The sequence below is a fragment of the Hyperolius riggenbachi genome, chromosome 11 (assembly GCF_040937935.1).
Source record: "Hyperolius riggenbachi isolate aHypRig1 chromosome 11, aHypRig1.pri, whole genome shotgun sequence".
NCBI lineage: Eukaryota > Metazoa > Chordata > Amphibia > Anura > Hyperoliidae > Hyperolius > Hyperolius riggenbachi.
Genome location: NC_090656.1, coordinates 98190891 through 98214489, shown reverse-complemented (window position 1 = coordinate 98214489; position 23599 = coordinate 98190891). Strand labels below are relative to the sequence as shown.

The 23599-nt window shown below is 45.0% G+C and overlaps 5 non-coding genes across 5 annotated transcripts; all 5 read right to left on the bottom strand.

Annotated features, from left to right (window-relative positions):
• Nucleotides 1-509: 509 nt before the first annotated feature.
• Nucleotides 510-583, bottom strand: TRNAT-CGU (transfer RNA threonine (anticodon CGU)). Its single transcript has one exon. It is a non-coding gene; the product is annotated as a tRNA-Thr (tRNA).
• A 622-nt stretch (nt 584-1205) lies between these two features.
• On the bottom strand, nt 1206-1279 carry TRNAT-CGU (transfer RNA threonine (anticodon CGU)). The gene has a single exon. It is a non-coding gene; the product is annotated as a tRNA-Thr (tRNA).
• A 621-nt stretch (nt 1280-1900) lies between these two features.
• Nucleotides 1901-1974, bottom strand: TRNAT-CGU (transfer RNA threonine (anticodon CGU)). The gene has a single exon. It is a non-coding gene; the product is annotated as a tRNA-Thr (tRNA).
• A 19293-nt stretch (nt 1975-21267) lies between these two features.
• TRNAS-AGA (transfer RNA serine (anticodon AGA)) lies at nt 21268-21341 on the bottom strand. The gene has a single exon. It is a non-coding gene; the product is annotated as a tRNA-Ser (tRNA).
• Nucleotides 21342-23308: 1967 nt separating this feature from the next.
• Nucleotides 23309-23382, bottom strand: TRNAT-CGU (transfer RNA threonine (anticodon CGU)). Its single transcript has one exon. It is a non-coding gene; the product is annotated as a tRNA-Thr (tRNA).
• Nucleotides 23383-23599: the final 217 nt, after the last annotated feature.

Genomic DNA, 23599 nt, shown 5'->3' with positions numbered 1-23599 from the left:
CCCTGCCTAAGAGTATACACATAGTCCACCTAAAAGGGAATGGAAAACTTTTAGGACAAAATTGTTGAAAAGAATGTTGTGCAACTTCCAAAATATGATAATGAAAGCTGTGGCAAAACCGATGAGTTTTGTGCCACAGAAGCCAGTCACTATTATATTTCATGTAGGTGCTGTGGCTTAGTAATTAAGTTTTATACAATGTTTCTTATTGTAGAAGCAGAAATTTTACTTGAAGAAGTCTTGGCTAGGCAAGTGCGGGTTAAGCTCCCATCCATGTTGAGTATAGCATCCCAAAAGACTTGTTAGTGACCTTTACCTATTGTCAGAGATGGAAGGTAGTATGTCAAACCAAACTGATAAGAAAATGTCTTTGTTCAGATGTGGTGGAAACAGTGGGCATAGGGGATGCAAGTTTCCTGTGAGCAAATATGGGTGAAGCTCAAAGACGTGATCCCGAAAATCTGGGATGTAAACAGCAGGCAATGACTTGGTGATAATAAGATGAGCTAAGGCACTGCAGAGAGTTGAACTCAGGATCTCCTGTTTACGAGACAGGCGCTTTAACCAACTAAGCCACAGCACCCATACGCTGATTAGCAGTTATTGGTTATTGTGGCACAGCACTCTTTTTTCTTTGCATTTGCATTCTCAGTTTTGTAACATTTTTTTTTCAATAGTTTTTTCAGGCCTACTTTTCCCTGCCTAAGAGTATACACATAGTCCACCTAAAAGGGAATGGAAAACTTTTAGGACAAAATTGTTGAAAAGAATGTTGTGCAACTTCCAAAATATGATAATGAAAGCTGTGGCAAAACCGATGAGTTTTGTGCCACAGAAGCCAGTCACTATTATATTTCATGTAGGTGCTGTGGCTTAGTAATTAAGTTTTATACAATGTTTCTTCTTGTAGAAGCAGAAATTTTACTTGAAGAAGTCTTGGCTAGGCAAGTGCGGGTTAAGCTCCCATCCATGTTGAGTATAGCATCCCAAAAGACTTGTTAGTGACCTTTACCTATTGTCAGAGATGGAAGGTAGTATGTCAAACCAAACTGATAAGAAAATGTCTTTGTTCAGATGTGGTGGAAACAGTGGGCATAGGGGATGCAAGTTTCCTGTGAGCAAATATGGGTGAAGCTCAAAGACGTGATCCCGAAAATCTGGGATGTAAACAGCAGGCAATGACTTGGTGATAATAAGATGAGCAAAGGCACTGCTGAGAGTTGAACTCAGGATCTCCTGTTTACGAGACAGGTGCTTTAACTAACTAAGCCACAGCACCCATATGCTGCTTAGCAGTTATTGGTTATTGTTTCACATCACTCTTTTTTCTTTGCATTTGCATTCTCAGTTTTGTAACATTTTTTTTTCAATAGTTTTTCAGGCCTACTTTTCCCTGCCTAAGAGTATACACATAGTCCACCTAAAAGGGAATGGAAAACTTTTAGGACAAAATTGTTGAAAAGAATGTTGTGCAACTTCCAAAATATGATAATGAAAGCTGTGGCAAAACCGATGAGTTTTGTGCCACAGAAGCCAGTCACTATTATATTTCATGTAGGTGCTGTGGCTTAGTAATTAAGTTTCATACAATGTTTCTTCTTGTAGAAGCAGAAATTTTACTTGAAGAAGTCTTGGCTAGGCAAGTGCGGGTTAAGCTCCCATCCATGTTGAGTATAGCATCCCAAAAGACTTGTTAGTGACCTTTACCTATTGTCAGAGATGGAAGGTAGTACGTCAAACCAAACTGATAAGAAAATGTCTTAGTTCAGATGTGGTGGAAACAGTGGGCATAGCGAATGCAAGATTCCTGTGAGCAAATATGGGTGAAGCTCAAAGATGTGATCCCGAAAATCTGGGATGTAAACAGCAGGCAATGACTTGGTGATAATAAGATGAGCAAAGGCACTGCTGAGAGTTGAACTCAGGATCTCCTGTTTACGAGACAGGCGCTTTAACCAACTAAGCCACAGCACCCATACGATGATTAGCAGTTATTGATTATTGTGGCACAGCACTCTTTTTTCTTTGCATTTGCATTCTCAATTTTTTAACATTTTTTTTTCAATAGTTTTTCAGGCCTACTTTTCCCTGCCTAAGAGTATACACATAGTCCACCTAAAAGGGAATGGAAAACTTTTAGGACAAAATTGTTGAAAAGAATGTTGTGCAACTTCCAAATTATGATAATGAAAGCTGTGGCAAAACCGATGAGTTTTGTGCCACAGAAGCCAGTCACTATTATATTTCATGTAGGTGCTGTGGCTTAGTAATTAAGTTTTATACAATGTTTCTTCTTGTAGAAGCAGAAATTTTACTTGAAGAAGTCTTGGCTAGGCAAGTGCGGGTTAAGCTCCCATCCATGTTGAGTATAGCATCCCAAAAGACTTGTTAGTGACCTTTACCTATTGTCAGAGATGGAAGGTAGTACGTCAAACCAAACTGATAAGAAAATGTCTTTGTTCAGATGTGGTGGAAACAGTGGGCATAGGGGATGCAAGTTTCCTGTGAGCAAATATGGGTGAAGCTCAAAGACGTGATCCCGAAAATCTGGGATGTAAACAGCAGGCAATGACTTGGTGATAATAAGATGAGCAAAGGCACGGCTGAGAGTTGAAGTCAGGATCTCCTGTTTACGAGACAGGTGCTTTAACCAACTACGCCACAGCACCCATACGCTGATTAGCAGTTATTGGTTATTGTGGCACAGCACTCTTTTTTCTTTGCATTTGCATTCTCAGTTTTTTAACATTTTTTTTTCAATAGTTTTTCAGGCCTACTTTTCCCTGCCTAAGAGTATACAAATAGTCCACCTAAAAGGGAATGGAAAACTTTTAGGACAAAATTGTTGAAAAGAATGTTGTGCAACTTTCAAATTATGATAATGAAAGCTGTGGCAAAACCGATGAGTTTTGTGCCACAGAAGCCAGTCACTATTATATTTCATGTAGGTGCTGTGGCTTAGTAATTAAGTTTTCAACAATGTTTCTTCTTGTAGAAGCAGCAATTTTACTTGAAGAAGTCTTGGCTAGGCAAGTGCGGGTTAAGCTCCCATCCATGTTGAGCATAGTATCCCAAAAGACTTGTTAGTGACCTTTACCTATTGTCGGAGATGGAAGGTAGTACATCAAACCAAACTGATAAGAAAATGTCTTTGTTCAGATGTGGTGGAAACAGTGGACATAGGGGATGCAAGTTTCCTGTGAGCAAATATGGGTGACGCTCAAAGACGTGATCCCGAAAATCTGGGATGTAAACAGCAGGCAATGACTTGGTGATAATAAGGTGAGCAAAGGCACTGCTGAGAGTTGAGCTCAGGATCTCGCATTTACTAGACAGGCGCTTTAACCAACTAAGCCACAGCACCCATATGCTGCAATACAGTTATTGGTTATTGTGGCACAGCACTCTTTTTTCTTTGCATTAGCATTCTCAGTTTAACATTTTTTTTTCAAGAGTTTGTCAGGCCTACTTTTCCCTTCCTAAGAGCATACACATAGTCAACCTAAAAGGGAATGGAAAACTTTTAGGACAAAATAGTTGAAAAGAATGTTGTGCAACTTCCAAAATATGATAATGAAAGCTGTGGCATAACCGATGAGTTTTGTGCCACAGAAGCCAGCCACTATTATATTTCATGTAGGTGCTGTGGCTTAGCAATTAAGTTTTATACAATGTTTCTTCTTGTAGAAGGAGCAATTTTACTTGAAGAAGTCTTGGCTAGGCAAGTGCGGGTTAAGCTCCCATCCATGTTAAGCATAGCATCCCAAAAGACTTGTTAGTGACCTTTACCTATTGTCAGAGATGGAAGGTAGTACATCAAACCAAACTGATAAGAAAATGTCTTTGTTCAGATGTGGTGGAAACAGTGGGCATAGGGAATGCAAGTTTCCTGTGAGCAAATATGGGTGAAGCTCAAAGACGTGATCCCGAAAATCTGGGATGTAAACAGCAGGCAATGACTTGGTAATAATAAGATGAGCAAAGGCACTGCTGAGAGTTGAACTCAGGATCTCCTGCTTACTAGACAGGCACTTTAAAGAGACTCCGTAACAAAAATTGCATCCTGTTTTTTATCATCCTACAAGTTCAAAAAGCTATTCTAATGTGTTCTGGCTTACTGCAGCACGTTCTACTATCACCATCTCTGTAATAAATGAACTTATCTCTCTCTTGTCAGACTTGTCAGCCTGTGTCTGGAAGGCTGCCAAGTTCTTCAGTGTTGTGGTTCTGCTATGAACTCCCCCTTTCAGGCCCCTCTCTGCACACTGCCTGTGTGTTATTTAGGATTAGAGCAGCTTCTCTCTTCTCTCTTATCTTTTACAAGCTGGATAAATCGTCCTCTGAGCTGGCTGGGCTTTCACATACTGAAGAATTACAGACAAGGGCAAAGCTGTTTGCAGGAAGAAACAAGCAGCCTGAAACTTCAGTGCATGAGAACAGGGGGAAAGAAACACACAAATAATCTCTTGAGATTCAAAAGGAAGGCTGTAATGATCGCTGCTGCAGCAGGTGTTGCTGGAAGTAGTAGTGCTGCAGCTCAGGCAGTTCTGATGTCTTTCCATGCAAGCTGCATAGCTTTGTCTGTCTTTCCCTGCTGTCAGCTTGTGACTGATTATCATTCACCTGTGTGGGAATCTGCATGTCTGCTCCCATTGGATGACCTCAGTATAAAGATCTGCTTCCTGCAGGGTTTCCTTGGGTTTTCATAGCTTCAGTTTAAGCTAGTCTTGCTGTCGCTTCAGCCCCCGATCGTGTTTCTTGTTCTAAAGATACTTTGCTGGTCTTTGCATCATATATTGGTTCATTGCCAATATATATGCATACCAGCACGTTTATTATTTTCCTTGTATTCGTGTTACGTTGATACATCAGTGTCGCTGATATATACGTACATGAACTGTTTATTTCCTGTGTTCAGTTAGTCAGTTTTCCAGCACGTTTTGGTAGGTTGCGCGTACCGTGACCACCCGTGCTGAGGTAGTTACCCTGCTCCTGGTTCTGTTTGTGGATTGCGTTCATCTCTGCGAAGAGATAACGAATCCTTCTGAATCCTGTTCTGTTACCGTTTGTGGATTGCGTTCATCTCTGCGAGGAGATAACGAATCCTTCTGAATCCTGTCCTGTTACCGTTTGTGGATTGCGTTCATCTCTGCGAAGAGATAACGAATCCTTCTGAATCCTGTTCTGTTACTGTTTGTGGATTGCGTTCATCTCTGCGAAGAGATAACGAATCCTTCTGAATCCTGTTCTGTTACCGTTTGTGGATTGCGTTCATCTCTGCGAAGAGATAGCGAATCCTTCTGAGTCCTGGTTCCTGTATTACTCCAGTCCTAGTCAGCGTTCCTGCTTATGTCATATATCGGTTCATTGCCGATATATACATATGTTAGTCAGACGTTACAAATAGTTTCATTGATAGCTGTAATTGTAATACGCTAGGAAAACATACTTATTGTATATTTGTCTGTGTTACGTTCACCTATCTTGATCCTGCTATTTCCTGACTATCCTGTCCTGTCTTTGTGAGGCACGCCATCGCCGCAACGCATTGGCTGCCTCATTCCAGTCTGTGTTATTGTGGACGCTTGCTGTCACTAAGTAGTGGCTAGTTAAGCAAGTGTTCATTCTGTTTACCTGTCCTGATCTCCTCAGTTCTGGTTTATGCACTCAGCGCTACTTTGCGCTGAGACGTTATAACGAAAGCATTGTTTGTGGCTGTCAGATCTGCACCGGCTCTGTGCGCCACAATCTCCTATTGGAGTCAGTCCTCCCCTCCACTATACTAGGGATAGTGTAACGATCGGTGGGCGCAGAGAGGTCTGATTACCGGTGATCTGCAGTATCACGGGAAATACAGACGTATATCGGATTATATGTGATCTGCAGTATCACCGATAATCCAAAATACTAGCTAACCTCTGGTCACCTGAGTAGAGTGTTGTGATTGGTGCAACAGTAATACAGAGGACAAGCCTCAGTGCAGCAAGGAAAACTGCACAGATTCCTTCCACAGGTCTGAGCTCTCCAAGACGGGAGGAGTCAGACTGACAGTGGGAAGGAAAGTCCGAAAGTGACACTCAGGCGCAAGTGCCACTCACAGGACAAGGAACCGCCTCCAATCGTGAGGTCGGTTCTCGAGGTCGGGCAAGCCAAGTCGTAAACACACAGACAGATAAGGTACAAGATCAGCAGACAAAAGGCAGAGTCAAAGTGCAGGCAGGGTTCGGCAACGGGGTATCAGATATATCGGGGTACAGAATCAGGAGGCAGAAACAGAGTCTAGGAGCGAGCCGGGGTTCGGCAACAGCGTATCAGAAATAACGAGGTACAGGATCAGAGTTCAGGAGGATAGTCGAGGCAGGCAAAAGTCATAACAGATAATCACAATCAAACTAGTACTTTAGCTATCAACAGAATCTAGCTTAGTGTAGGATTACAGCTCCAGCTGGTCCCGGCACACTAACGGATCTAACTACGGATCTGGGTGCTCCCACATATGTGAACGCAACGCCAGACACCAGAGAAGTGAACAGCCGGCAGTATATATACTCAAATGTTCCCCCAGCACCTCCCTCAGTGATGAGCCAATGAGGTGCAGAATCCGGGTCAGCTGACCAGCCTGGTCAGCTGACTCCCCTCTACCTGTCATAAATCTCCCTTGAGTGCGCGCGCGCGCGTCACTCTGAATACTGAGGGACTACGAGTCCCAGCCAGCGCAGCCCCGCTCAGCGGTGACTCCGCAGCGGGGACCGGCGGGCTACTCGCCGCACCCAACGCGGCGGTTTCGCCGCGTTCTGCGGCCTCATGCACGGAGGCAGCCGCCTCATGATGCGAGGAGGCGGCTGCCTCTCCGTGCGAGACAAGGCTGAGTGCGGAAGGAGCCGCCCGCCGCCGGCTCATGGCGGCGGCTCCTCCGCGCTTTCTCACAGTACCCCCCCCCCCCCGAGGAGTGGACTCCGGACAGCTCCTTCCAGGTTTCCCTGGATGTGCAGCATGGAACTCTCTCACCAACTCGTCCGCATGCATGCGGTTCCCAGGCACCCATTGCCTCTCCTCAATGCCGTACCCCTTCCAATGTACGAGATATTGCACCGAGTTCTGTACAGTACGTGAATCAATTATCTTCTCCACCTCGTATTCGGGTTGGGCATTGACTAAGACAGGAGGAGGAGGAGTGGGACCCAGCTGGACTGCGGGTTTGAGAAGTGATACATGGAAAGACCTCACTCCCCGCATGCTGGTGGGAAGATCAACGGTATATGTGACATCGTTGATCTTCCTAGTCACAGGGAATGGACCCACGAACCTGGGACCGAGTTTGTCAGAGGGTTGTTTCAGAGCCAAATGACGTGTAGACACCCAAACCAAGTCTCCAGGTTTGAAGTTCCACTCTACTGAACGTCTCTTATCAGCTTGACCCTTTTGATTAACAAAAGCTTTTCGTAAATTATCTCTCACTGTGCACCAAATATCTTTGAAAGATCTCTGCCAGGCCTCCAAAGCTGGAAACGGAGAGGAGACCACTGGCAATGGTGAGAACTTGGGCAATCTTCCAGACACCACCTGGAACGGAGAGAATCCGGTGGAGGAGCTTTTTAAATTGTTTTGTGCGAACTCCGCGAAAGGCAGAAATTTGACCCAGTCGTTCTGTGTTTCCGCAACATAGCACCTCAAGAATTGCTCCAAAGACTGGTTGATTCTCTCCGTTTGCCCATTGGTCTGTGGGTGGTAGCCCGATGAAAATGACAACTTCATGCCCATTTGTTGGCAGAATGCCCTCCAGAATTTAGAAATGAACTGGACTCCCCGATCCGACACTATGTTTTCCGGAATACCGTGCAGCCGGAACACATGTGTGATAAACAGGTCAGCCAATTCCTGGGCCGAGGGGAGTCCTTTCAAGGGCACGAAATGGGCCATTTTACTGAAGCGGTCGACTACCACCCAAATGACCGACATGCCTTCTGACTTGGGAAGTTCACCTACAAAATCCATGGACAAATGGGTCCATGGCTCACTCGGGGTGGGTAAAGGCTGCAAGGTACCCACAGGTGCCAGCCGGGAGGGTTTACTCTTGGCACAAACCGCACATTCCCTCACGAATTCCTTGCAATCAGCTGCCAAGGAAGGCCACCAAGCACATCTAGCTACCAGATCCTGTGTTCTAGATGCTCCAGGATGCCCAGCATTTTTATGCGTATGGAACATCTCTAGAACCTGGAGACGGAACGGTAGCGGAATGAACAGCACCCCTGCGGGCTTTCCTTCTGGAATGTCTTGTTGGAAGGGAATTAAAGTTCCCTTCCAATCCTCCCAAGTCTCTGTTGCGGCCAGTACCAACCTCTGGGGAATAATAGTCTCTGGAATGGAGGGCTGTGCTGTCTCTGACTCAAAGCACCTGGACAAGGCATCCGCCATAGTGTTCTTGCTACCCGGTGTATACGTAATAATGAAAGAGAATCGAGAAAAAAATAATGACCAACGAGCCTGGCGAGGGCTCAACCTCTTAGCTCCCTCGATGTATTCTAGATTTTTATGGTCAGTGTAAACCGTGACCGTATGCTCCGCTCCCTCTAACCAGTGTCGCCATTCCTCGAAGGCTAACTTAATGGCTAAAAGCTCTCTGTTGCCAATATCGTAGTTTTTTTCCGCAGGGGAGAATCTACGGGAGAAGTAGGCACACGGGTGCATTCTACCCTGCAAGCCAGATCGCTGAGACAGCACAGCCCCCACCCCGACCTCTGAGGCATCCACCTCAACAATAAAAGGAAAAGACGTATCCACATGTCTGAGGATGGGTGCAGAACAAAATAAGCCCTTCAGGGTGGCAAAAGCCTGTAACGCCTCGGGAGACCAGTGAGTAGTATCTGCACCCTTCTTAGTGAGGCTGGTAAGTGGAGAAATCACCGTAGAGTACCCCTTTATGAACCTCCTATAGTAGTTGGCAAAGCCAAGAAACCGCTGAAGCGATTTCAAGCCTACCGGCTGAGGCCATTCCAACACAGCGGAGACCTTGGCCGGATCCATGGACAGGCCTGTAGTAGATATTATGTATCCCAGGAAAGCGACAGATGTTACCTCGAAGATACATTTTTCTAATTTTGCATACAATAGATTCTGCCTTAGTCTGTTCAAAACGAACCTCACATGGGTTCTATGTTCAGAGAGACTGTTGGAGAAGATAAGAATATCGTCTAGATAAACTAGAACAAATCTTCCCAACACCTCTCTGAAGACCTCGTTGATGAGTTCCTGGAAGACGGCCGGGGCATTACATAACCCGAAGGGCATTACCAGATACTCATAATGCCCGTCTGGTGTATTAAAGGCCGTCTTCCATTCATCGCCCTTTCTTATGCGTACCAGGTTGTACGCACCCCGCAAATCCAGCTTAGAAAAGATCTGGGCGCCAGTGATTTGTGTAAAAAGATCGTCTATCAAGGGTAGCGGATAGCGATTCTTTACTGTAATCTTGTTGAGACCGCGGTAGTCAATGCAAGGCCGCAGACCTCCGTCTTTTTTTTTTACAAAGAAGAAGCCTGCCCCAGCAGGCGACCGGGACGGCCGAATAAAACCTTTGGCCAGATTCTCCCTAATGTACTCCTGCATCGCCAATTTTTCGGGCCCCGACAAATTGTACAAACGACCCCGGGGGGGTACACAACCAGAACGGAGATCAATGGGACAGTCGAAAGGGCGATGTGGAGGCAATTTATCGGCAGCTTTAGGGCAAAAAACATCCGAATATTCAGCATACTGGTCTGGTACCCCCTCCACCTGAATTCTGGTTTGCCCCAATGTTAGCTTCCCCAAACACTGACGAAAACAATGGGGAGACCAGGAAGTTAACTGACCCGTGGCCCAGTCGATGTGCGGTGAATGGACTTGCAACCACGGTATGCCCAAGATAATAGTGGAGGTTGACATGTGCAGCACAAAAAATTGTAATTCTTCCCCATGCAGAACCCCTATGGTAAGTCTCACCATCGGAGTCTGTGACAGGGGACGATTCCGTTGCAGAGGGGAATCGTCCACTGCCGTAACCTGAATGGGGGGTCTCACAGGAGTGAGTGGGAGGCCCAACTCCTGAGCAAATTCGAAGTTCATAAAATTAGCCGCTGAGCCAGAATCAATAAAGGCTTCAGTGGATACAGATTTATCCTCCCATGTAACCGTACAAGGGAGAAGTAATTTCTTCTCTTTAAGGGGTGCAATTTGCGTGCCCAGGGTGTCACCCCCCACTACTCCTAGGCAAACTCGTTTCCCGACTTGTTAGGGCAGTTTCGCACTCTATGCCCTGCTGCTGCACAATACAGGCACAGCTGTTCTGTCATTCTCCGCCTTCGTTCCACCTGGGTCAGCCTTGACCGACCAATCTGCATTGGTTCGGGCGGCGGTAAGGCCGGGGAGGGTGAGACAGGCGGAGAAGGTGTCACTAGGGGTGTAGCGGATGGTGCCGCGTACGATGTCACCCTGACACGGTGACTGCCCCTAGCCTGCCTCTGGTGGCGCAACCTGCGATCCACTCGAATGGCCGATGATATGGCCTCATCAACCGTCTTGGGCTCAGGCACGGTTAACATTAAGTCGGAGACCTCCTCCGACAACCCAGACAAGAAGTAATCCATTAAGGCAAAGTTGTCAAACCTAGTAGTGACTGACCACCTACGGAATTCTGCCGCATAATCCTCAACCGAACCTCTGCCTTGCCGCAAAAGTTTGAGCTTCCGCTCAGAGGATGCAGCAAGGTCAGGGTCGTCGTAAATTACGGCCATAGCCTTAAAGAATTCCTCTACCGAGGTTAGAGCTGTATCGGTAGAGGGCAGGTTATATGCCCAGGACTGGGAGTCGCCAGTCAGCAGGGTTTTAATGAAGATGACCCGTTGAGCCTCAGTCCCCGAGGATCGGGGTCTCAACTCGAAATATGACAGCACTCTACTCCTGAAATTCCGGAAGTCAGACTTGTGGCCGGAAAACTTATCAGGTACAGGCATACGTATGTCATCACTAGGAGGGGATCGCACTGAATCAACTGACGTCTGTAGGGTTTTCACAGAGCCTGATAAGGCATCAATTAAGGCTTTGTGCTGGCCTAGTGCTTGATGAATGTTATCCACCGAAGTGGCAAGCACAGTCAGAGGATCAGTGCGTGATTCCATCGTTTATGTGGTCTGGCGTTCTGTAACGATCGGTGGGCGCAGAGAGGTCTGATTACCGGTGATCTGCAGTATCACGGGAAATACAGACGTATATCGGATTATATGTGATCTGCAGTATCACCGATAATCCAAAATACTAGCTAACCTCTGGTCACCTGAGTAGAGTGTTGTGATTGGTGCAACAGTAATACAGAGGACAAGCCTCAGTGCAGCAAGGAAAACTGCACAGATTCCTTCCACAGGTCTGAGCTCTCCAAGACGGGAGGAGTCAGACTGACAGTGGGAAGGAAAGTCCGAAAGTGACACTCAGGCGCAAGTGCCACTCACAGGACAAGGAACCGCCTCCAATCGTGAGGTCGGTTCTCGAGGTCGGGCAAGCCAAGTCGTAAACACACAGACAGATAAGGTACAAGATCAGCAGACAAAAGGCAGAGTCAAAGTGCAGGCAGGGTTCGGCAACGGGGTATCAGATATATCGGGGTACAGAATCAGGAGGCAGAAACAGAGTCTAGGAGCGAGCCGGGGTTCGGCAACAGCGTATCAGAAATAACGAGGTACAGGATCAGAGTTCAGGAGGATAGTCGAGGCAGGCAAAAGTCATAACAGATAATCACAATCAAACTAGTACTTTAGCTATCAACAGAATCTAGCTTAGTGTAGGATTACAGCTCCAGCTGGTCCCGGCACACTAACGGATCTAACTACGGATCTGGGTGCTCCCACATATGTGAACGCAACGCCAGACACCAGAGAAGTGAACAGCCGGCAGTATATATACTCAAATGTTCCCCCAGCACCTCCCTCAGTGATGAGCCAATGAGGTGCAGAATCCGGGTCAGCTGACCAGCCTGGTCAGCTGACTCCCCTCTACCTGTCATAAATCTCCCTTGAGTGCGCGCGCGCGCGTCACTCTGAATACTGAGGGACTACGAGTCCCAGCCAGCGCAGCCCCGCTCAGCGGTGACTCCGCAGCGGGGACCGGCGGGCTACTCGCCGCACCCAACGCGGCGGTTTCGCCGCGTTCTGCGGCCTCATGCACGGAGGCAGCCGCCTCATGATGCGAGGAGGCGGCTGCCTCTCCGTGCGAGACAAGGCTGAGTGCGGAAGGAGCCGCCCGCCGCCGGCTCATGGCGGCGGCTCCTCCGCGCTTTCTCACAGATAGCCTGTTTCCTTGCGCTAGTGTGTGTACCTCCTCCACGTCAGCTCATGCGTTGCATGCTGACTGTGGAGAATACACCACCAAGCCTTACATTATGAAAACCCCATTACCAATCCCCATTGTGGGGGGGATTCCCAGAAAGTATGACACTGTTAATTATGGTTCCTGTTCCTTTAGGAAATTTGAAGAACTTAACTCTGAAACAGAAAATGAGTTTTCCTCTGAATGTGCCAGGTTCCTGGCCAATCCCGATCTCCAAGCGACTCCTGTTTCAACCTGGGCACTCCAACTAAGTTATATTTTGTTTAAAGGGGAATTATTCCAGTGGGCATTTGATGTTCTCAATCATTCCGATTTGAAAGAGAGACCGCTGGAATTTCTAGCGTTTGTGATCCATAACTGGTTGCGCATAGATCCATTGCCTTTTCCCCTTAATGAACTCCTGGCAGCAGGCCAATCAGCTTCTCCTTCAATTGCTTGCAAAAATGTTCAGCAAGCAGAAAGTGTTACTGATAATTTTTCTGCAGCCTTGAATAAATCACCAAAAACAGCAGGGTCTAAGGCAAAACGCAAACGTTCTAAGAAACGTGTCCGATCTGCAGAGTCGTTATCCTTAGCGACTGAGACCTATAATGAGATTCTGCCATTAACAGATAATGAAATGCTATTGTCTTTCAGGGGAGTTAAATGGACTTATGAAACTACTAATGAACTTTCCTCCCTGGCTAGGGAAAATAAAGATTTTTGTTTAAAAGAATTATCTGAGTATGATTATGAGGAGATATTACAGAGTATTGAACAAATCAACTTATTTGTGAAGAAAGGTAAGTTTGCATACACTACAGTTCAGCACTTGCTACAGGTACTGGAGATTCTTAGGAATAAGGAATCTGCCAATCACCTGCTAATTAACCCAATATATGTCCCTGCTACAATCATATCTGCAAACCATGATCTGCCTGTTAAGTATGCTTGGAATCCTCCATTTGAGAAAGGAGAGCTGGAAGCTCTGGTCAATGAATGGAAGAATGATTCAAGTTCATTTTGTCAATTTTACAGTGCAAAAAGTGAATTAGTATTGAATGCATGCATTAAGTCTGCCTATAACCTAATAAAAACTGGTGTGTGTGAGTATGACTTTGTGGCTCCATTGATTGATGTGTGGGAACTGATTTTGGATGATTTTTATGTGACTCCGAATTCGCAAATTTGGCGTTCTGACCCGCCTGCTTCAGCACCTTTGGCTGATTCAGCAGGTGATTCGGAGCTCTTTTTGTGTGAAATTGAAGTTCCTGCAATTCCACCCTGTACCATGGATAACTCAGTGTTACTTACCAGTAAAACAGAAGCCACTGATACATTCTTAACCTTGCCCTGCACAAATTTCTCAGCAGAGAATCCAGAGGTCCTGCTGACTTCCGAGTCCAGCCTAGCCAGTACTCATGACTCTTTGTTCAGTGAAACAGACACCAGAAAAATCTTGCCTGCCTCTGCAAACACTTCTGCAGAAATTACCTGTGTTAATAAAGTTCAACTCCTGTCTGATCCAGCAGATGCCAATAGATGCACTACATCAATTTCCGAGTCCCAGCAATCCTGTCTAGAAACCTCAGAACCCCAGCATCTGAATTTTCCAATTTTACAAATGAATGGTGATTCAGATGCGCAAACATTGTGTCTTGATCTTCCTGTTTCTACACCTCGCTCTAGTTTTGTGAATAGCTCAGAGCATCTGCTATGTGAACCTGAAATCGCAGAATTATTACCTTGTTCAGAAAATGTTCCAGTAAATTTGCCCTGTACCATGAATTGTGCAGTAGATCTCTCAAATGAAACTCAGGTCACAGAATCATTATGCTGTCCAGCAGGTGCTTCCATGGTTTTGCCCTGCAATATGGACTGTTCAGTAATCCTGTCCAGTGAAGCTGTGGTCGCAGAGTCTTATGCTTCACCCAGTACTTTGGATACTTCAAACCCTCTAGCAGAGGAGTCTGAGGCACTGCTTACCTCAGTTGGTGTTGCAGTAATATTCACTTGTCTAGCAGCTGTTTTGGAATTACAGTCTGCTCTAATAAAACTTGATGAATTTCTGCCCAGCAAAGCAGAAGCCATTGAAATATTGTCCTCGTCAGCAAGTGTGTTAGATACCTTGCCCTGTACACAGTCTGATTTAACCAATGTTGTTGAGTCCCTTTCCAGTGTTGTAACAGCCGAGGAACTCCAGCCCTGTCCTCTGAATGTTTCAGAAGTCTTGCCCTGTAACATGGATAATTCTGATTCTCTGGTCAAAATAATAGAAATCTCAGAATTTCAGTCCGGTCTGATGAGTGTTCCTGAAACCCAGCCCTGTATCCTGAAAGATTCTGGTTCTCTGGCCGCTGTGGCAGAGGTTCCAGAGTCCCCTTCCTGTCCAGGGAATTCCTCAGTTTTGCCTAGTCCAGTGGGGGCTGCTGCAATACTGACTTGTTCTGCAGCGCCTCATGAGCTCCAATCCAGTGTATTAGATGAGTCTCTGTCCAGTCCAGAGGTAGTTGTGGAGTCCCTATCTGGTTCAGTGCATACATCAGAAGATTTGTCCTGTCTTGTTAGTGCCCCTGAATCTGATTTGTTACTGACTTTGCTGGAATCAGCGACATCTAAGTCTGATCCTGCATTCTCGTGTAAAAGTCCAGTAGTTGCGAAGTCTAGTCATGATGATTTTTTTTTGGCCAGTCCTGGTTTTGGTCCTGTCTTGGCTGACCCTGAGGCTCACAGTTCCTTGACATGCCCAGAGGTTTCTCTTGTGCCAGTGTGCCCAGATGTTCTTTGTGTGCCAGAATGCCCAAGTGTGTCTATGGTGTTAGCGTGCTCTGATGCTTCCTTAGTGGGAACATGTTCTGATGTTGCCAGTCTGCCTGCATGCCCAGAGATGGTTCTGGTCCCTGAAAGCCCTGATCTTGATGTTTGTCCTTGTGGCCCTGACTCGGGAATTGCCCTAGGTTCCATAGGGGTTCTTGATAGTTCTCCATGTGAGCCTAAGGGGCGTTCTGACCTATGGGGATCTCTTTGGAGCTTCAAGGTGTTCTGGGAGGTCTCTGAGAAAACTTGTCCTGGTGCCTTGGACTGGTTCAACAGTGGGTTTTGTGTTGGTAAAGACAGTCCCGGTGGGCATTGCAAAGGCGTTGGCGTTTTTGAACGGTTCCTGGAAGGCGGTGGGTATCGCTCAGGGAGTTTCGGAGGGCTTTCTTCTGGAAATCATGGTTCTGATGGGTGTCACACTGGGGCTTGTAGTACTGATGGGCATGGTTCTGTAGGTTCTGGTTCTGATGGGTCCAGTCTTGTGGGGACTGATTCTGGAATTCGGTCTTGCCGGGCTGTCCCGGTCATCATGAATTATCAGTCAGACTATTTTGTTGGGAATTTCAGTTTTGAAAAGCGTCTGGAATCCGTTTTTAAGGGCGGGGGTACTGTAATGATCGCTGCTGCAGCAGGTGTTGCTGGAAGTAGTAGTGCTGCAGCTCAGGCAGTTCTGATGTCTTTCCATGCAAGCTGCATAGCTTTGTCTGTCTTTCCCTGCTGTCAGCTTGTGACTGATTATCATTCACCTGTGTGGGAATCTGCATGTCTGCTCCCATTGGATGACCTCAGTATAAAGATCTGCTTCCTGCAGGGTTTCCTTGGGTTTTCATAGCTTCAGTTTAAGCTAGTCTTGCTGTCGCTTCAGCCCCCGATCGTGTTTCTTGTTCTAAAGATACTTTGCTGGTCTTTGCATCATATATTGGTTCATTGCCAATATATATGCATACCAGCACGTTTATTATTTTCCTTGTATTCGTGTTATGTTGATACATCAGTGTCGCTGATATATACGTACATGAACTGTTTATTTCCTGTGTTCAGTTAGTCAGCTTTCCAGCACGTTTTGGTAGGTTGCGCATACCGTGACCACCCGTGCTGAGGTAGTTACCCTGCTCCTGGTTCTGTTTGTGGATTGCGTTCATCTCTGCGAAGAGATAACGAATCCTTCTGAATCCTGTTCTGTTACCGTTTGTGGATTGCGTTCATCTCTGCGAGGAGATAACGAATCCTTCTGAATCCTGTCCTGTTACCGTTTGTGGATTGCGTTCATCTCTGCGAAGAGATAACGAATCTGTAACGATCGGTGGGCGCAGAGAGGTCTGATTACCGGTGACCTGCAGCGTCACGGGGAATACAGACGTATACTAGATTATATGTGATCTGCAGTATCACCGATAATCCAATATACTAGCTAACCTCTGTTCACCGGAGTAGAGTGTAGTGTTTAGGTGTAACAGTAACACTTAGAGGACTAGGCCTCAGTACAGTAAGACGTACTGTACAGATTACTTCCGCAACCCTGAGCTCTCCAAGACGGGAGGAGTCAGACTGCTAGCAGGAAGTATCTTCTGAAAGTCACCCTCAGGCGGAAGGGTTACTAACAGAACGAGGAACCTCCTCCAATGGTGAGGTCGGTTCTCGAGGTCGGACAAGCCAGGTCGTACACACACAGACAGATAAAGTACAAGATCGAGAGGCAGAGGCGGAGTCAAAGTACAGGCAGGGTTCGGCAACAGGGGTATCAGAAATATCGGAGTACAAAATCAGGAGGCAGAGGCGGAGTCAAGGTACAGGCTGGGTTCAGCAACGGAGTATCAGAGATAACGAGGTACAAGGTCAAGGTTCAGAAGGATAGTCGAGGCAGGCAAAGGTCATAACAAATAATCACAATCAAACTAGTACTTTAAGCTATCAACAAATCTAGCTTAGTGTAGGATTACAGCTCCAGCTGGTCCCGGCACACTAACGGATCTGACTAACGGATCTGGGTGCTCCCACGTATGTGAACGCAACGCCAGACAAGGAACAAATGAACAGCTAGCAGTATATATACATCTCCTCTCTCCAGCACCTCCCTAAGTGCTGGACCAATGAGGTGTGGAGCCAGGATCAGCTGACCAGCCTGGTCAGCTGACCCCTTCCTTGCTGCCATATATCCCCTGCCTGAGTGCGCGCGCGCGCGTCACTCTAAAACTAGAGGGACTACGAGTCCCAGCCAGCGCAGCCCCGCTCAGCGGTGACTCCGCAGCGGGGACCTGCGGGCTACTCGCCGCACCCAACGCGGCGGTTTCGCCGCGTTCTGCGGCCTCATGCACGGAGGCAGCCGCCTCATGATGCGAGGAGGCGGCTGCCTCTCCGTGCGAGACAAGGCTGAGTGCGGAAGGAGCCGCCCGCCGCCGGCTCATGGCGGCGGCTCCTCCGCGCTTTCTCACAGAATCCTTCTGAATCCTGTTCTGTTACTGTTTGTGGATTGCGTTCATCTCTGCGAAGAGATAACGAATTCTTCTGAATCCTGTTCTGTTACCGTTTGTGGATTGCGTTCATCTCTGCGAAGAGATAGCGAATCCTTCTGAGTCCTGTTCCCTGTATTACTCCAGTCCTAGTCAGCGTTCCTGCTTATGTCATATATCGGTTCATTGCCGATATATACATATGTTAGTCAGACGTTACAAATAGTTTCATTGATAGCTGTAATTGTAATACGCTAGGAAAACATACTTATTGTATATTTGTCTGTGTTACGTTCACCTATCTTGATCCTGCTATTTCCTGACTATCCTGTCCTGTCTTTGTGAGGCACGCCATCGCCGCAACGCATTGGCTGCCTCATTCCAGTCTGTGTTATTGTGGACGCTTGCTGTCACTAAGTAGTGGCTAGTTAAGCAAGTGTTCATTCTGTTTACCTGTCCTGATCTCCTCAGTTCTGGTTTATGCGCTCAGCGCTACTTTGCGCTGAGACGTTATAACGAAAGCATTGTTTGTGGCTGTCAGATCTGCACCGGCTCTGTGCGCCACAATCTCCTATTGGAGTCAGTCCTCCCCTCCACTATACTAGGGATAGCCTGTTTCCTTGTGCTAGTGTGTGTACCTCCTCCACGTCAGCTCATGCGTTGCATGCTGACTGTGGAGAATACACCACCAAGCCTTACAAAGGCTGTATACAGCCTGCTTGTGTATGGATGTATTTTCTATGTGTGGACATACTGTACATCAACCTACTTCCTGTTTTGGTGGCCATTTTGTTTGTTTATAAACAAACTTTTTAAAACTGTTTTTAACCACTTTTAATGCGGCGAGGGGCGGCAAAATTGTGTCAGAGGGTAATAGGAGATGTCCCCTAACACACTGGTATGTTTACTTTTGTGCGATTTTAACAATACAGATTCTCTTTAACCAACTAAGCCACAGCACCCATATGCTGCAACAAAGCAATTGGTTATCGTGCCACAGCACTCTTTTTTCTTTGCATTAGCATTCTCAGTTTAACATTTTTTTTCAATAGTTTTTCAGGCCTACTTTTCCCTGCCTAAGAGTATACACATAGTCCACCTAAAAGGGAATGGAAAACTTTTAGGACAAAATTGTTGAAAAGAATGTTGTGCAACTTCCAAAATATGATAATGAAAGCTGTGGCAAAACTGATAAGTTTTGTGCCACAGAAGCCAGTCACTATTATATTTCATGTAGGTGCTGTGGCTTAGTAATTAAGTTTTATACAATTTTTTTTCTTGTAGAAGGATCAATTTTACTTGAAGAAGTCTTGGCTAGGCAAGTGCGGGTTAAGCTCCCATCCATGTTGAGCATAGCATCCCAAAAGACTTGTTAGTGACCTTTACCTATTGTCAGAGATGGAAGGTAGTACATCAAACCAAACTGATAAGAAAATGTCTTTGTTCAGATGTGGTGGAAACAGTGGGCATAGCGAATGCAAGTTTACTGTGAGCAAATATGGGTGAAGCTCAAAGACGTGATACCGAAAATCTGGGATGTAAACAGCAGGCAATGACTTGGTGATAATAAGATGAGCAAAGGCACTGCTAAGAGTTGAACTCAGGATCTCCTGTTTACTAGATAGGCTCTTTAACCAACTACACCACAGCGCCTATATGCTGCAATACAGTTATTGGTTATCGTGTCACAGCACTCTTTTTTTTTTTGCATTAGCATTCTCAGTTTAACATTTTTTTTTCAATAGTTTTTCAGGCCTACTTTTCCCTTCCTAAGAGCATACACATAGTCCACCTAAAAGGGAATGGAAAACTTTTAGGACAAAATTGTTGAAAAGAATGTTGTGCAACTTCCAAAATATGATAATGAAAGCTGTGGCAAAACCAATGAGTTTTGTGCCACAGAAGCCAGTCACTAATATATTTCATGTAGGTGCTGTGGCTTAGTAATTAAGTTTTATACAATGTTTCTTCTTGTAGAAGCAGCAATTTTACTTGAAGAAGTCTTGGCTAGGCAAGTGCGGGTTAAGCTCCCATCCATGTTGAGCATAGCATCCCAAAAGACTTGTTAGTGACCTTTACCTATTGTCAGAGATGGAAGGTAGTACATCAAACCAAACTGATAAGAAAATGTCTTTGTTCAGTTGTGGTGGAAACAGTGGGCATAGCGAATGCAAGTTTACTGTGAGCAAATATGGGTGAAGCTCAAAGACGTGATCCCGATAATCTGGGATGTAAACAGCAGGCAATGACTTGGTGATAAAAAGATGAGCAAAGGCACTGCTGAGAGTTGAACTCAGGACCTTCTGCTTACTAAACAGGCACTTTAACCAACTAAGCCACAGAATCCATATGCTGCAAAACAGCTATTGGTTATCGTGCCACAGCACTCTTTTTTCTTTGCATTAGCATTCTCAGTTTAACATTTTTTTTGTCAATAGTTTTTCAGGCCTACTTTTCCCTGCCTAAGAGTATACACATAGTCCACCTAAAAGAGAATGGATAACTTTTAGGACAAAATTGTTGAAAAGAATGTTGTGCAACTTCCAAAATATGATAATGAAAGCTGTGGCAAAACTGATGAGTTTTGTGGCACAGAAGCCAGTCACTATTATATTTCACGTAGGTGCTGTGGCTTAGTAATTAAGTTTTATGCAATGTTTTTTTATTGTAGAAGCAGGAATTTTACTTAAGGAAGTTTTGGCTAGGCAAGTGCGGGTTAAGCTCCCATCCATGTTGAGCATAGCATCCCAAGAGACTTGTTAGTGACCTTTGCCTATTGCCAGAGATGGAAGGTAGTACATCAAACCAAACTGATAAGAAAATGTCTTTGTTCAGATGTGGTGGAAACAGTGGGCATAGTGAATGCAAGTTTCCTGTGAGCAAATATGGGTGAAGCTCAAAGACGTGATCCCAAAAATCTGGGATGTAAACAGCAGGCAATTACTTGGTGATAATGAGATGAGCAAAGGCACTGCTGAGAGTTGAACTCAGCATCTCCTGTTTACTAGACAGGCGCTTTCACCAACTAAGCCACGGCACCCGTAAACTGTAATGCCTTTATTGGTTATCGTGCCACAGCACTCTTTTTTCTTTGTGTTAGCATTCTCAGTTTTTTAATATTTTTTTGTCAATAGTTTTTCAGGCCTACTTTTCCCTGCCTAAGAGTATACACATAGTCCACCTAAAAGGGAATGGAAAACTTTTAGGACAAAATTGTTGAAAAGAATGTTGTGCAAGTTCCAAAATATGATAATGAAAGCTGTGGCAAAACCGATGAGTTTTGTGGCACAGAAGCCAGTCACTATTATATTTCACGTAGGTGCTGTGGCTTAGTAATTAAGTTTTATACAATGTTTCTTATTGTAGAAGCAAGAATTTTACTTGAAGAAGTTTTGGCTAGGCAAGTGCGGGTTAAGCTCCCATCCCTGTTGAGCATAGCATCCCAAGAGACTTGTTAGTGACCTTTACCTATTGTCAGAGATGGAAGGTAGTACATCAAACCAACCTGATAAGAAAATGTCTTTGTTCAGATGTGGTGGAAACAGTGGGCATAGTGAATGCAAGTTTCCTGTGAGCAAATATGGGTGAAGCTCAAAGACGTGATCCCGAAAATATGGGATGTAAACAGCAGGCAATGACTTGGTGATAATAAGATGAGCAAAGGCACTGCTGAGAGTTGAACTCAGGATCTCCTATTTTCTAGACAGGCGCTTTAACCAACTAAGCCACAGCACCCGTAAGTTATAATACCTTTATTGGTTATCGTGCCACAGCACTCTTTTTTCTTTGTATTAGCATTCTCAGTTTAATATTTTTTTGTCAATAGTTTTTCATGCCTACTTTTCCCTGCCTAAGAGTATACAGATAGTCCACCTAAAAGGGAATGGATAACTTTTAGGACATTGAAAAGAATGTTATGCAAATTCCAAAATATGATAATGAAAGCTGTGGCAAAACCGATGAGTTTTGTGGCACAGAAGCCAGTCACTATTATATTTCACATAGGTGCTGTGGCTTAGTAATTAAGTTTTATGCAATGTTTTTTTATTGTAGAAGCAGGAATTTTGCTTGAAGAAGTTTTGGCTAGGCAAGTGCGGGTTAAGCTCCCATCCATGTTGAGCATAGCATCCCAAGAGACTTGTTAGTGACCTTTGCCTATTGCCAGAGATGGAAGGTAGTACATCAAACCAAACTGATAAGAAAATGTCTTTGTTCAGATGTGGTGGACACGTGATCCCAAAAATCTGGGATGTAAACAGCAGGCAATGACTTGGTGATAATAAGATGAGCAAAGGCCCTGCTGAGAGTTGAACTCAGGATCTCCTGTCTACTAGACAGGCACTATCACCAACTAAGCCACGGCACCCATAATCTGTAATGCCTTTATTGGTTATCGTGCCACAGCACTATTTTTTCTTTGTATTAGCATTCTCAGTTTTTTAATATTTTGTTGTCAATAGTTTTTCATGCCTACTTTTCCCTGCCTAAGAGCATACACATAGTCCACCTAAAAGCGAATGGATAACTTTTAGGACAAAATTGTTGAAAAGAATGTTGTGCAAATTCCAAAATATGATAATGAAAGCTGTGGCAAAACTAATGAGTTTTGTGGCACAGAAGCCAGTCACTATTATATTTCACGTAGGTGCTGTGGCTTGGTAATTAAGTTTTATGCAATGTTTTTTTATTGTAGAAGCAGGAATTTTACTTGAGGAAGTTTTGGCTAGGCAAGTGCGGGTTAAGCTCCCATCCATGTTGAGCATAGCATCCCAAGAGACTTGTTAGTGACCTTTGCCTATTGCCAGAGATGGAAGGTAGTACATCAAACCAAAATGATAAGAAAATGTCTTTGTTCAGATGTGGTGGAAACAGTGGGCATAGTGAATGCAAGTTTCCTGTGAGCAAATATGGGTGAAGCTCAAAGACGTGATCCCGAAAATCTGGGATGTAAACAGCAGGCAATGACTTGGTGATAATAAGATGAGCAAAGGCACTGCTGAGAGTTTAACTCTAGAGTTTACTAGACAGGCGCTTTAACCAACTAAGCCACAGCACCCATATGCTGAGAAGCAGTTATTGGTTATCATTCCACAGCACTCTTTTTTCTTTGCATTAGCATTCTCAGTTTTTTAACATTTTTTTTTTCAATAGTTTTTCAGGCCTACTTTTCCCTGCCTAAGAGTATACACATAGTCCACCTAAAAGGGAATGGAAAACTTTTAGGACCAAATTGTTGAAAATAATGTTATGCAACCTCCAAAATATGATAATAAAAGCTGTGGCAAAACCGATGAGTTTTGTGGCACAGAAGCCAGTCACTATTATATTTCATGTAGGTGCTGTGGCTTAGTAATTAAGTTTTATACAATGTTTCTTATTGTAGAAGCAGACATTTTACTTGAAGAAGTTTTGGCTAGGCAAGTGCGGGTTAAGCTCCCATCCATGTTGAGCATAGCATCCCAAAAGACTTGTTAGTGACCTTTACCTATTGTCAGAGATGGAAGTAGTACATCAAACCAAACTGATAAGAAAATGTCTTTGTTCAGATGTGGTGGAAACAGTGGGCATAGTGAATGCAAGTTTTCTGTGAGCAAATATGGGTAAAGCTCAAAGACGTGATCCCGAAAATCTGTGATGTAAAGCCTTCCGGCTTGCAGCAGAGGAAAAAGCAGGCAATAACTTGGTGAAAATAAGTTGAGCAAAGGCACTGCTGAGAGTTGAACTCAGGATCTCCTGTTTACGAGACAGGCGCTTTAACCAACTAAGCCACAGCGCCCATAAGCTAAAATGCAGTTATTGATTATCATACCACAGCACTCTTTTTTCTTTGTATTAGCATTCTCAGTTTTTTAACATTTTTTTTTCAATAGTTTTTGAGGCCTACTTTTCCCTGCCTAAGAGTATACACATAATCCACCTAAAAGGGAATGGAAAACTTTTAGGCCAAAATTGTTGAAAAGAATGTTGTGCAACTTCCAAAATATGATAATTAA